Source organism: Bombus vancouverensis, chromosome 4 (genome assembly GCF_051014615.1).
Source record: "Bombus vancouverensis nearcticus chromosome 4, iyBomVanc1_principal, whole genome shotgun sequence".
NCBI lineage: Eukaryota > Metazoa > Arthropoda > Insecta > Hymenoptera > Apidae > Bombus > Bombus vancouverensis.
Window position 1 is genome coordinate 12,331,345 of NC_134914.1, and position 14,512 is coordinate 12,345,856.

The following is a 14,512-nucleotide window of genomic DNA, read 5'->3' on the forward strand; positions in this document are numbered from 1 at the left end:
TAATATTATTTTGTACGGACTTAGAGGACTTGGAAGAACCGAATATTTGTCGCTTTCCAAATGGAATTTTCATCAGACCGAGTCGAGTAGAAAGTTCGTTTCGCTTTTTGTCGGAAGATGAAATTGACTGCAATTAGTTGCGGATATCTTCGGTATTGTCTACATAATTCACTACGTTCCGCCGTTAATTCAAATACAATTTCGCTTTTGTATTTTGCATGCTGTTCGTCAGTTTAAAAGCTGGGCAACGATGAAATGCATTTTCGGCGTACCAAGCTTTCCTCCTTTTAAGAAGAGAAAAAACGAGGAACTGTAACTGAAAAACAGATTCGTACGGGGAAGATGCAATGCAACAACAAGCGTGCCATGATCGTACAGAAATTTGCCAGATTCCCCGTGCAGGAAATTTCAATCTCGACGATGCACCACGTTCAGCACGGCCGATCAACCTCGATAACGACAACATCGTAGCTCCGATGAAAGAAAGCGCGCACGTTATACCACACTGCGATCGCACACATTCTCAGAATATTACAAAGATCCGCGGTGAACTATGTTTTTGATCGATAAGCTAACACCAACCAGACTTCTCTGATTCAACCGGAAAAACTGCACGAACGTTTTGTTGAAGCCAACGTTGTCGCGAATTTGTATTCCTTGCACCGATATGACATACGTTCAGATCGGCTAATTACGTTCTTCTGAAAAATGTAATTAACATAGTTAGGAACTAACGCGACGATATTTTGGGTTGGCAACTAAGTGATTGCGGATTTTGTCAATACCGCCTAATGACAAAATCTTTTAGGCCTTTATTCACGAAAATAATTAAGTATAATATTACAATGAAGCAAATTATATGCCTGCTTTGTGGACTTGAGAGCGGCGTTCGACAGGCTAAACAGAGAGAAACTGGTGGAGAAAATAAGGAAAATGGAGATTAGCGAAAAACTAATCCGAAGGATCAGAGAAATATACGAAGAAACAAGGAACGTAGTGAGAGTCAAGAACCACAATACAAGAGAATTTTGGACTGTGAGGAGGGTCAGACAAGGGTGCCCGTTGGGCCCGACGTTATTCAATACAACGAAGTAGCAAAGTTAAAATAGTTGCTCAAACCACGGCCAAACTATACGCAAGACTCAAGACTAGTCTCGTGGTCGAATGCTTGCACTTTTTACATGTTGCGTTTGTAGGTATTGGAGGGACAAGGAGAGGATGATCCTGATTACCCTACGTAATGGGGAAAGTATAATGTTGGACCATGTGCAAAGGTCGTTTTTTTTTATTTACAATCAATTCTCGTTGAGAATTTTAAGTAACTTTATTTGGCGTGGTACAATAGCTTGGTTTATAATAATTTATATTGTGTTGATTCTAGTTGAATCTAATGTTACAATCTAAAGGGTATTTTCTTCTTAGTCTGCGGATCTGGTCCGTCGTGTCAAGTAGTTGGGTGACGAATGGGTTGTGGTGGTTGTTGACTCTTGCGCAAAGGTCAAGTCAAAACCTAGCAGTTCGCTGTCATGTAGTATGGAACGACGTGGATTTGGATATGGTCGTTGTCACAAGAACTTGGTCGTCTATTTATACTAGTGGAGGTACCCAAGGGTTTGAACTCGTCGCCGTGGTAGATCGCACGTAGCCGCGAAATTGCTTTGTCCAGAGTTTGTTTATTGCATACGTGCGTCGTACAGTGTTAATCCTCAGTGGCAAAACTACTACGTGAGGCATCTTCGTATCGCGACGTCGTGTAGCGCATATGCAGCTACGCGTCCTAAGACGCATATGCCGCTACAATTCGCCGATTGTCCGCCCTTATTGCGCCGCTGTCTAGACCAGGACCAGATAAGGGGATGATTTTGTCACCGACGCACTTCAAAACCGATGGACCGATGACGAAGTGCCTAATGAGCCATCGATATGTTCGAGAATGTTCGAGAAGAAGGCGTGCGTGGCAACGGTCGCGGACGCCTAACAAACGCGTGGATAGTGGGATATCGAGGGATGACAAAGGAAAAAGAATCGGATCCGATGGAAAGTCGAGTTGTAGGAGCTTCAGTCTTGGAAAGTCACGGCTAGAGTTTGGAAGTACACTGTCATTAGTGTAAACAAGGTGTTAACAAATAAATTCTCTCTTTTGTTATTTTCATCTTCGATTTCTTTTTCTTTATTTTACGTGACAATTTCATCGGGCGTAGAGGCAGAAGAAGAAGAAGAAGGGAAAAAGGGAAGACGAAGGAAGGACGAACGATAAAAAAATCGGGATGCATCTTATCGTTTGCAAAGTGGCTGACATCGAAACGCAATCGCGAACAGGGATTTCCCAGAAGGCAGAGCCGCGGAAGGAGGGCAGAGACGGTGACAGGGAGCATAAACGGTCGTACAAAGCGTACGATAGGCAAAATAAAATGCCTCTAACGAACGGTTCCCTCCGCGGCGCGCCATTAGCGCTACCGGGTGGCCACGGTCGCTCGATACGTACCTGTCGCGAGTAACCGGCATCGTTAATACACCTGAATTCCAGCTTAATGGCGTACCTCCGCTGTACCAACGACAGAAACGACCGAGGCGACTCGGTTCGTATACGCCGACACGATCGTATCTACCGCGCGAACCGGAACGATACTCTTTCACTGTGACAATGCGACTGCGGTTGCACGCGGAATAATCGAAGAGCGCGCTCGTGCAAGAGCGTTTCATAAGTGAGAAAATTGAAAAACTTTGATTCTTCGGTTGGAATATGTTTCAGGGTTTCAACGAGACCGCAGTGTAGATTTTCAGCGGAATTCCGCTTTCTACATTGTTACGAGCACTTTGAGAAGCGTGTTCCATGTCGGGAAAGTTTCTTTCCTTTTGTAAGGAAATAATGGATGCACGACATTTTCCGTTTTATACTATTTTATCGAATTACGTATGATCCATTTTGTTCTATCAAAGCAAAGATCACAATGTGGCAACAAACCAAAACAAACCATCAACGATCAGCAGATGAAACAAAAGCAGACACAAGACTCGACCGATCGAATTCGGTAGGATCGGTCATTAGTATCCATCGAGCGATTTCGTACGGATATTAATGGACCGCGAGTCGTGACGGAAAGCTCGCGGCTGGCGGTATAGATCAGCGTCTGAACATCGATTCATCATCGAACGTCGACGTATCGCTAAATTGCCGTTGGTCTAATGATTTCCGATCGGCGGAGAAAGTCGCTTAATAGTTTCTGTTCGCCAGCTGCCTCGCACAGAGGGTGGCTCGTTCCGCTTGCGACGCGGTATTTAATTAAATGTGGCGTTTAAGATTTTTACGAGTTATCCCGAGCGCGGATCAAAGAGCCCGAAGTGTGGAAACTCGCAGCACGATCCCGAGCCAGCCGGTTTACGTTGCTCCAACGAGCTTTAATTACAAGTTCGACTGTATCTTCGACGATCTTGTATCGCGCGAGCGTCCGCTATTTTCTCGTTTCGCCTAGAAAACAAAACCAGAATTGCTGTTGCCGTCGATCTTCTACCCTTTCGCGTTCGTTCGCGTCGCTGTGTCGCGATTGCCCGCTGCCTGTCGCAGCCTCGGTAACTCGAATCTCAAAGGAAGAACCAAAGTCTCCGAATTACCGAGCTTTCGTCTTATCGGAGTTTTCGAGTAGGAGAGGCGCGACAAACTGGAAGAACCGAGAGAAGCTTCGTACAAGGATCGATGTTTTCGTGGAATCGTAGAAACGCGAAGAAAGACAAATTGAATTTTCGCAGCTGAATTATTTATTCGCGACGGTAAACGAATTCGTGGAATAGCTCGGATGCGAGCCAATACTTCGATGCAAGATGTGGATATGCATATTCAACGAAGTATACGGTGTGTACAAAAGACATTTTGGATTTTTCGATGAAGCGTTTCTTGTGGCAACCGCTGCGCGTTTTCGTAATATCTACTACACCAAATTACACGAAAGATACACTTCGAACTAATTAATTGACATAAATGATACAATAAGTACGATGCTGTACGAATACTTTTCCTAACCATCGCACCTGTTGCTTCCAGTCAGTAGAGAAATGTTTTGCTTACGTACATCGAACGTTTTATTTCGTATTTATAGAAATAAGCTTCGACTTTTTCCTCGGAGCAAACGTGACGAACAAATTGCGGGCTTATAAAGGCTGTCGCGTTATCGACGCTCCACTATGAAAGTAATTAATCCCGGGAACGAATCGTGGCACGGCAGAAACAGTCGAAATAAAACTAGTCCAATTCGAAAACGGAGAGACGAGCAGGGGCGCTAACTTTAATACGACTTCCTCGAGGAATCGACGACCCATTAATTCGGCCGTTAAAGCCACGAACGAGCCGCGCCGATTCGATCTTGGTCCGGATAAAAACGAACGAGGCTTCGCACCTTTATTTTCTTCGCCCCATCACCCGAACCGCGGTCTAATATATATGCAGATTGCAGGTACAAGGTGCGCACGAGGTTTGCACGCGGCGGCACCGCTTTTTCCACCAGCCGCGCACCGATACATTCGTAAGAAATTTTGTTCGACAAATACACCAGCAACGGGCCAACACGAACAACCATTCGCTTTCTTCCAACTTATTTTCGAACACCGTGAAGATATTCCGATGAGAATAGAAAAGTCGGCGCGAGGATAGTTGAGAACGACGTTACAGCATCGCGAATTCCAGGGAATTTCGAAGGTTCCGCGGAAGATCGTAGAACTCGAGTAACTTTGCGTGGTTTCTAGGCATCGCAATTGTCCGGTTTATCGCGTGTATCACACGTGCGCGAGCAACGAGGCGGCAAATTGCCATTGAGACACGGCCGGAAGCTTAATGAGTCGCGGGTGTGGCCGTCTCGTTAATTGCCGCGTAGAACAGCCGCGCAAACTTGACCGAATTACGCTTTCGCGGCGAGCTGACGCGGCTCCGCGAGCTTCTCGACGTCGATGGTTTCGCGTTTCTCTATCGAACCACGAGATCCGATCGTGCGTGAATAAATGACGGTCGAAGGCAAAAATCGTTGCGGGCAGCCGTACAACTCTTCTTCGAGCAGGTGCGTTTACTGCGGTTGCGGGTTTTCAGAGTGCTTCTTAAGAATGTAAGAATCGGGCTAGACGCTTGGTTTTCTTTTAAGCAACGAGTTTCTTCCCCGAGTTTCTCGTCTCTTTTGATCCTTCGACAAACGGTATAATAAAACGATGGAAATGGATTTACGGAATAATTATTTCTGTACCGGTGATTGTCAGCCAGATTTCTGCTATTCAACGCAGAAAAGATATAGCTTCGATCTTTTATGGCTGATACACGTTATTTATTGTCGAGGTACGCTCAGACAATTAGTAATATACTGTCAACGTTTCGAGGTTCTCAATGAAAATGCGGCTTATTAACGAATCTGACGATATTTTATTGTCAATGTATATCGACCCTTTTAGTTGGGAAATCGTTGAGAATTTTGGACCTTAATTGCCGAAATAATGGTACAGGAACGCTGAATTTACACTTAGACTTTATATTAGAATTATTATATATTTATTTGATAAACGATTTCAAAGATATTCATCGATACACACTTGCACGCGTCTCATCTTCATCATCATCTTTACGTTCCTTTGTTTTCAAGGCACCGCGCACACACATACTTCCATACACTCATATTCACGTATGTGTATCACTGCTACGTGGTCAATCTAGTCTAGCACATAAAATTATACATATCTCGATAGAAATATCAACCAGTTGGCTAGTATATCGACGAGTATACTCGTCACGAAGAAACAGCAACAGTTTGTGTTACGACGAGCCTTGTCAATAGTAAAATTCAAAAATAAAATGGTCGATTCTAGGTTGTAACAGGCACGCATACTCTGTGCTCGACGAGTATACTCGTCGTCGCTTACATTTTGCGGAACATGATAAGTATTCTTACATACTTCCCAAAGAGGCCGCAACAGCTAATTGTTTGAGATTAACGGTGCGATATAGATTTGTATAGATCTCGAGAGCAGAAATAGAAGTATAGGTTGATAAAAAAAAAAAAAGGAAAAGTTTCCAAGAGGAAGCAAGGTGAAATAATGGAAGTCGGAGATTTTTCAGCATTTGCAATTTCCCATTGGACAAAATTGTCTAGGATTGTTAAGGACTAGAGTAAATAAAACCTTCAGCCGATAGAGTCAATGGGAAATTAATGAACAATTTAGCTGGAAACACGCTTTATCTCGATCGAGTATTGATACTGCGCGTATTTTCACGACCACAGATCAAAATAAATTCCGTTCTCTGTATACATACGTACGGTTTAAGTTAAATCGTACTTCTACGTATCGCGGTTCTCAATGATCCTGGAGGAAAATTGGTTGCAGCTGAAGCCTAGTGGATTCAAGAATAAATTTGACACGTATATGCGCGAGTAGCTGAAGTGGAAGTTGTGCGTGGAAAAGGCGTGTGATATCGAGAAGATTGGATCGTGGAGCAGGTTGAAGTAACTGGATCGACCACGTAAGTATTATGTATGTTTAATGGTGGAGGTCGTGCAGTGCTTTTGATTTCTACTAATTTGCCGTATTTACTACGGAATTACGACACTGCTTTTATTAACTTTAAACTCGTTATCTGAGGTCTGATCGTTTACTCGTTCACAGACTCCATTTTACGTACATTGTATCATATTATATATCAATTTGCAGCGATTACGATCTTCCGATCTAATTAAAATTACCTGACCGAGAAGCGTTCGAAAGTGTCACACAGTAAAGTGTGTATAAATGGATCCAATCTTTTGCGTGTATCCTTTTATTCGAAATTAATTCAACCTCGAGACACTCTGATCGACTCAATCGTGCATCGTGCGTCTTTGAATCGATGATTATTCTTCATCTTTGCTTCTTGCGATCTTTGCAGCCTTGCACATTGAATATTTTGCACCTTTGCATTTTGCATATATTTTGCATCTTTACATTAAATATATATATATGTGTGTGTGTGTAGTATCGTGGACGAAGGGCCTGGGGAATGTCGTGCGAATTATAAACAAGCGGTTGCTGAATTGCGGTACGAGTTGAGAAGTCAGAGAGTGCGAATTGCGTCTTAACAGTTGTCTTAATTATAATACGTTATTGTGATTAATTCATGTTAAATAACCATCGTTTCCTGTTTAATCAACATCTGTTTAATCCATTCATTGTAAATAAACTAATTGTAGTACAAAGATACGACATATATGTACATTTAATTTTATTTTATTGAATTAGCTATGATCCATTTCGTTCTTATTACGTTCGTGCATAATTCAATAAACCAATATAAAACAAAAACGTTATTTGTGTATATATATTATATATATCTATTTATTTATTTCGTTTAAAGTTTCTTTCGTTTCATAAGGTGACAATAGATGAACAACAATTTCTGTTTCATATTATTTTATTGAATTAGGTACAATCCGTTTCGTTCCATTTCTATTATTACGTTCGTGCATAATTCAATAAAAAAATAAATTCAAAAGAACATCGTGCGTCTATTGTTTCCTTATAAAACGAAAGAAACTGTTCGGACAACCTAATATATACAGGGTGGTTGGTAACTGGTGGTACACGCGGAAAGGGGGTGATTCTACGCGAAAAAAGAAGTCGGAAATATAGAATAAAAATTTTTTGTTTGCGGCTTTGTTTTCGAGAAAATCAACTTTGAATTTTGGCTCGGTACGCGTGCACTTTATCGCGTCTCGTTATAACGGATCTCACTGTAGATCGATTGACGTCGTCTCGATTGACGTTATTTTTTTAATTTTTAAAATTTTTAAATTTTTAAATTTTTATTCTACATTTTCGACTTCTTTTTCGCGTAGAATCACCCCCTTTCCGCTTGTACCACCAGTTACCAAGCACCCCGTATATTATATTATACCTTGTATATTATATTATAATATATGCCTCTCATCGTATTTCGCATCCTTGGATCTTCGCATTTTTGCATACGTCGGATCCTCGTATTTTGCGTTTCGGCATCCCCCTCGCGCCTTTACCTCGTGTCGTTCGGTGATTTCGAAAGAAAGCGACTACGAGTTTCACGGTAATCAATCGGTTAGGCGCTGAGCGCGGAGACCGACTTTTTGTCGCGGGAGCAAATCGGCGCCGACTTTCACGACGTTTACGATCGCAATTAGCCGGTTGATACTCGTGCATTCGAAAGTCACGACAGGGAATCGACAACTGACGCGACGCTGACTTTTTCGCCGCCTTAATGACACCGCCTCAACAGCTCGAGCCTGTCGAGGTGCGAAAAGAAGCGGAGCAAACACCTGCGCCAGTCGCCGTTTGATTTCCGACGATTTATCCAAGGCTGATTTCGAACGGTGACAAGAAATCCGTGTTTATTCGCTGTGAGAACACGTTTCGTGACTCTACCTGTAAATTCGTTGCAATTAGAACCGGATGCAGAGGTTTTTACGACTTTCTGCGCTCTTACGCTTGATCGCCCGTACAGGCGCTCGTATTATTCCGCTTTCGTTCTCGCAGGAAAGCGAGCGACGAACGAACATACTTCGAGCAAGAAACGCACGACTCGACGTCGTTCTGCACGTAGAACGTCTGTATAAAAGACTGACCTACCGATGCTTCGAACAAATGAAACGAATTTCAAACTTTCTTCTTCCGTCTTTCTTCTTCGCTGCAATCTCGCTTCGAATACCGCGTATTCTAACGAACAAGATCTCGAGCGCCGCGTATCGAATTTTCTACGCCATTTTCCAAACACGTTTCTCTGAATTAGCTGCAACATTCTTCGACCAAGAGGTCCACTCACCCAGCAGAGCACACCTGGCCGAAGGAAATCGAAGTCGCGATCACGATGCGTGAAGAACGTTTCGGTGAGCGAACAACCTGCCCTTGTGTGTGTGTGTGTGTGTGCGTTGTTTCGCGATAACGCTCCCCTGGATAGTGTCCAGAAGGAGGATCCAGAATCGTGGGAAACTCGCCGTTAAGTACGCGTGTCAATGGCCCTCTGAAAGGCCGAAACGCTCGGCCACGCGTGCACCGACACGTGCTTGCCCCCGTTTTCAACGCCGCGTGCCTAATGTCCGTGTGCAAACAGGGATGGAAAAGAGTAAACGGGGTGGTGACTGCGCCCGGACTACTTTTGTGGGAATTGTTCGGCGCCAGATTCCCATCGACACTGGCACCGTCGACTTTTCTGGGCTGTGACGATGAAACGAAGTCGACGAGGGAGATGAATCGACGTGGAAAATGCCGCTTCGATGCTACGCATTCTTCTTTCGATACTTGATCTTTTGCAATTTTTATTTTGCGCATTTACGAAAAATTCGAAGCTGCAAAAACGCACGCAATACGCAAAACCGTATTACATATCGAAAATATTCAGCTGCTTACGATATTTAGTAAATGAAATCTACCCAAGTTCCATTTCTCAATACTTTGATTGCCACGCCGAAATCACGTGTTTCGCTCAGAGCGTCTAGTGTTTTAACACAGTGCATCGTTAGATGCGAGATTCGTCCTCATTTTTTTTTTATTCGTGTTCTAATAAAAATATGCAAATTCGGTAATAGATATGACATAAGAATTAACAACCACCAAAACCCACTAGTTACTCGATTACTTGACACGATGGATCAGATCCGCAGGCTAAAAAGACATTACTCTGTAGATTTAAACATTAGATTCGGTTAGAATCAAATATACGATAATAATGTATTATTCGCGTTATAGTACCACACCAGAATAATTTACTTATAATTCTCAATGAGAATTGATTGTAAATTATTTCCAAATAAAAGAAATGTTCTAATAAAAATATTCAATTGTCCAGTGAGGCACTTTTTACTTTAAAGTATCTTCTATTTATCGGTTACATTCAAAATACCCTAACTGTCAATTTTCATTCTCAATGAGAATTGATTGTAAACTATTTCCAAATAAAGAAAATGTTCTAATAAAAATATTCAATTGTCCAGTGAGGCACTTTTTACTTTAAAGTATCTTCTATTTATCGATTACATTCAAAATACCCTAACTGTCAATTTTCATTCTGAATGAGAACTGATTGTAAATTATTTCCAAATAAAAAGAAATGTTCCAATAAAAATATTCAATTGTCCAGTGAGGCACTTTTTACTTTAAAGTATCTACTATTTATCGGTTACATTCAAAATACCCTAACTGTCAATTTTCATTCTCAATGAGAACTGATTGTAAACTATTTCCAAATAAAAGAAATGTTCTAATAAAAATATTTAATTGTCCAGTGAGGCACTTTTTACTTTAAAGTATCTTCTATTTATCGGTTATATTCAAAATACCCTAACTGTCAATTTTCATTCTCAATGAGAACTGATTGTGAACTATTTCCAAATAAAAAGAAATGTTCCAATAAAAATATTCAATTGTCCAGTGAGGCACTTTTTACTTTAAAGTATCTTCTATTTATCGGTTACATTCAAAATACCCTAACTGTCAATTTTCATTCTCAATGAGAATTGATTGTAAACTATTTCCAAATAAAAGAAATGTTCCAATAAAAATATTCAATTGTCCAGTGAAGCACTTTTTATTTCAAAGCATCTTCTATTTATCGGTTATATTCAAAATACCCTAACTGTCAATTTTCATTCAATTTTTACAACTGTAAGAAGTTGAAGCGCTCCGGTCAGCAATGACCACGGGAGAAACCGTATAACCAACGTGGCAGTCAAAGTGTTAATCTACATTCGCAAAAATATGAATTCACATCAATATTCACAGTCTAGTTATGATATTACGTTGCCCCAGAAGTTTCTTTCGTTTCATATTATTTTATTAAATTACGTACGATCCGTTCCGTTCTATTACGATTATTATTATTTCCCTATAAAACGAGAGAAACTTTTCGCACAATATTTTGGATATTTCGTATAATCTCGAACATCGTATGCACCGTGCAAAACTTATCACACGTAGCGTTCGATTTCCAATTCGCCGAGCAATCGCCGAACGACGATGCTCGTTTGAGCCGACCATCCAAGAAGCGTCGCCTCGTACAAGCGTAAGCGTAATCTGTTAAACGCGACGATACGTCTACGTGGAGTCTACGAAGCGTACAGTGACGTACGTTTTGTCTCGCTATTAAAATAGTATTCCAGCGACGAGCAACACGCCTTCGTCGTGGATCGTCACGTTCGCTTATAGCTGCAACGTACGCCACGCTACCGACGAAGTTAACGCCAGTGAACGCGAGGAAAAGGAGGAGGAAAAGCAGTTTCATGGACAGCTGCCTATTGCTTGACGATGATCGCCGCATGCGAGCGTACTGTTAACGCGAACGCGTCTGCTTCTAAAGTAAAGGGACGCTTCGCTGCTTTCTATTTTACTAAATTTGACTAAAACGATCGCTCGTTAGATTCAGAGTTTGATGTCCAAACACGGCCAGCGGTTTGGTCAAACAGGCAAGCGGAGCCGAATTTGCGCTGTGTTCGCTTCGCAGGATCACCGCCGATGAAACGAGGACGAGAACGACGTATTCCGATGAATCATCGAAAGCGAAACGGTGTAAATTCGGCTTTGCACGCTACTTGGCTAAACTACCGCACGTGCGTCTGTGTCAGGTTTATTCGCGATTGATCGGTTATCGATCGATCTCGTGGCGGCTATCGAAAAGGTCAGGGCTGACGTGTGCCGCGCGCTCGAAACGGGCGTGGCGCTCACGACTGGCGGATTAAATCGTGATCCGTGCCGGGGCCACGACCCGTTCGTGTAAAAGCAATCGCCTTCGTGCGTCCATCGGTCCGGCATTATAAATGGATAGTCGCGAAGAAGGAAATTAAAGCGGCGCGGACATGCCACGGACGAGCCAGCTATCTCCCTCGGCCATCTATAATTTCTCGAAAGCAATTGTTCGATGGTTTCTCTATTGAGCAAGTAGACCTCGTTTCGTGACTGATTTTTAGTAGATACCATCGGTGTACCGTTGCTACGGCGATACAGGCGAATTTATCGACTGCTTCCGTTAACGGATTCTCTTGGCTTTTCAGACGTAAAACATATCTCCCAAGTTTTTATATTATTACGTTATACAGGGTGGTTGGTAACTGGTGGTACAAGCGCAAAGGGGGCGATTCTACGCGAAAAAAGAAGTCGAAAATGTGGAATAAAAATTTTTCGTTCGAGGCTTTGTTTTCGAGAAAATCGACTTTGAATTTTAGCTCGGTACGCGTGCGATACGTTATAACGGATCTCACTGTAGATCGTTGTTTCGATGGAAAAATTTAAAAAAAAAGAAAAAAATTTTTATTCTATATATTCGACTTATTTTTTCGCGTAGAAACACCCCTTTTCCGCTTGTTCCGATTGCCCGAAAAGTTTCTTTCGTTTTATAAGGAAACAATAGACGCACAATGTTCTTTTGAATTTATTTTTTCATTGAATTATGCACGAACGTAATAATAGAAGTAGAACGAAACGGAGTGTACCTAATTCAATTGTTTTAAATGTTTCCATCGAGACAACGATCTACAGTGAGATCCGTTATAACGAGACGTGACAAAGTGCGCCCGTACCGAGCGAAAATTCAAAGTCGATTTTCTCGAAAACAAAGCTTCGAACGAAAAATTTTTATTCTATATTTTCGACTCCTTTTTTCGCGTAGAATCACTCCCTTTCCGCTTGTACCACCAGTTACAATATTTTCCATCTCGCTCTTCGCTACTCTCAACGAGCAGAAACGCTTCTAACGTATGAAATTTTCGTATAAAATTCAAAGGGAAAATATCTCAATATCTCGGTAACGACTTCTTCCTAGTTTCCTCGGATCTGATAAAATTCTTAACAACGGTTACAAGCGATCGTAATCGTCGGAAAAATGCTTAAATATCAGGAATATGTAACAGAATACGAAGAGGAAGAATACGGCGATTGACCAGGTTTTTTCAATTAAACACACAATTTTGAAATTATACAGTCGGTTCTACGTTGATCGATTCTGCTGTTTAAAGCGCTCCTCTGTACGTTCGCAGGATTAACATGTATTTTGGAAACATATCAAAAGTGATCGCCTGCTGAATCGTTTTGTACAATCTATCGATTCATTGTATATCCTTAAACTGTCCAACGATACGCACCGCGCCATATTAAAATAAGAAAAATCGAGCAAACCTCTCGTGTTCTCTATACGCTCCTCGGATAGCCAGGTTTCTTAAAAATGCCTGCCACTATCGTTGCGACGATGTCGCGCGTGCTTTACGGCTTTTGCACGATACTGGAAATAAATCGTGCGAATAATCGCGCCAGTATTTTACCCACCACAATTACGATATTATCTAAATTGCAAAAGAGAGGAGGTCGAGAAGAGAGGGCAACAAGCCGCACCCTCGCGAATCTCCGGCAGAGCCACGAAACTGTCAAAAATCTCATTACCCCGAGCAACCTATCGAACGAATCAAAAATCGCTCACGCCAGTCGTGAACGACCGAAAATTGCAACCGCGATTGCATCGTCGATGTTGCGCTTTCTGGCCGACCCCCGGCAACACGAAAGCAAACAGACGAAAAGGGGTAAAAGAAATACGAGAGAAGGAAGAGGCAACGTCGAAGCGAAGACGAAGAGAGGAGAGACGGGCAATTTTCTCTACGTGTAATTTCACCTGTTGCGAGCATCCGGCGCGAATCCGATCGCTCGGCTCGATTTGTAAAGGTAACGAGCCGTCTCGAATAATCTCGCTCCATTATCGCCGGCTACCGATTGGACACTCGATTCGACCCCGTTGCGAATTTCAACTATGTATGCTGCTCTGTGATCCCTCTTCGAATGCCTCTCGCTACTTCAAAAGCCTTGGTATTTCACAATGCGACTCGAAACTTGGAATTCTCCATTAAAATCGATGGAATGGCAGGAGTTTTTTTTCTGTTTGTTTGTTTATAGCGTTTGAAGTAAAATAGGCAGATGGTAGACGTTGCTCTATCGTCGAGTCTCGCGAATTATCGAATATAATGGAAAGGAAGAAAATATGCGAACGTGGGAAGAATTTTTCTAATTCTACAGCGACGCTTTCGATAAACGAGTCGTTCACGGCCGAAACTGGTTAAATGGACGTTTTCGCATCGCTCAACCAGTTAACTGTTTTTGACGAGTATACTCGTCGCGAGGAAACGACGATACTTTGCGTTCGGACGAGCCCCGTCAGTAATAAAATTCAAAAATAAAACGTTTCGTTGCAACTTAACTCTATGTTATAACAAGCAGACATACTTCTTGCTCGACGAGTATACTCGTCGTCGCTTACTCTTCCCCACACCTTTCACGTACGCGCTTTTCAAAGTGTTCGCTAACTGGTCCAACCTCAGTGCCAGAGCACTCGATCGACGTTGGTTTCATCGATTTTCGTTATCTTTATCGACTGTTCTATTAACTGAGCTGGCAACTAAGCGACTGGAATAAGAAGCAGCGAGACTCGCTGAATATATCGACGTTACCTACTTTGGTTAAACGTACGACAGCTTCTACGGTAAATAAAATTCCAAACAGCAGAGATAAA

The 14,512-nt window shown here is 42.2% G+C and overlaps 1 protein-coding gene across 1 annotated transcript in view; it reads right to left on the minus strand.

Annotated features, from left to right (window-relative positions):
- The window catches only part of fng (Fringe glycosyltransferase), a 132,691-nt gene that overhangs the window by 75,419 nt on the left and 42,760 nt on the right, over positions 1-14,512 (minus strand). The gene's annotated exons all lie outside the window — the stretch shown is intronic.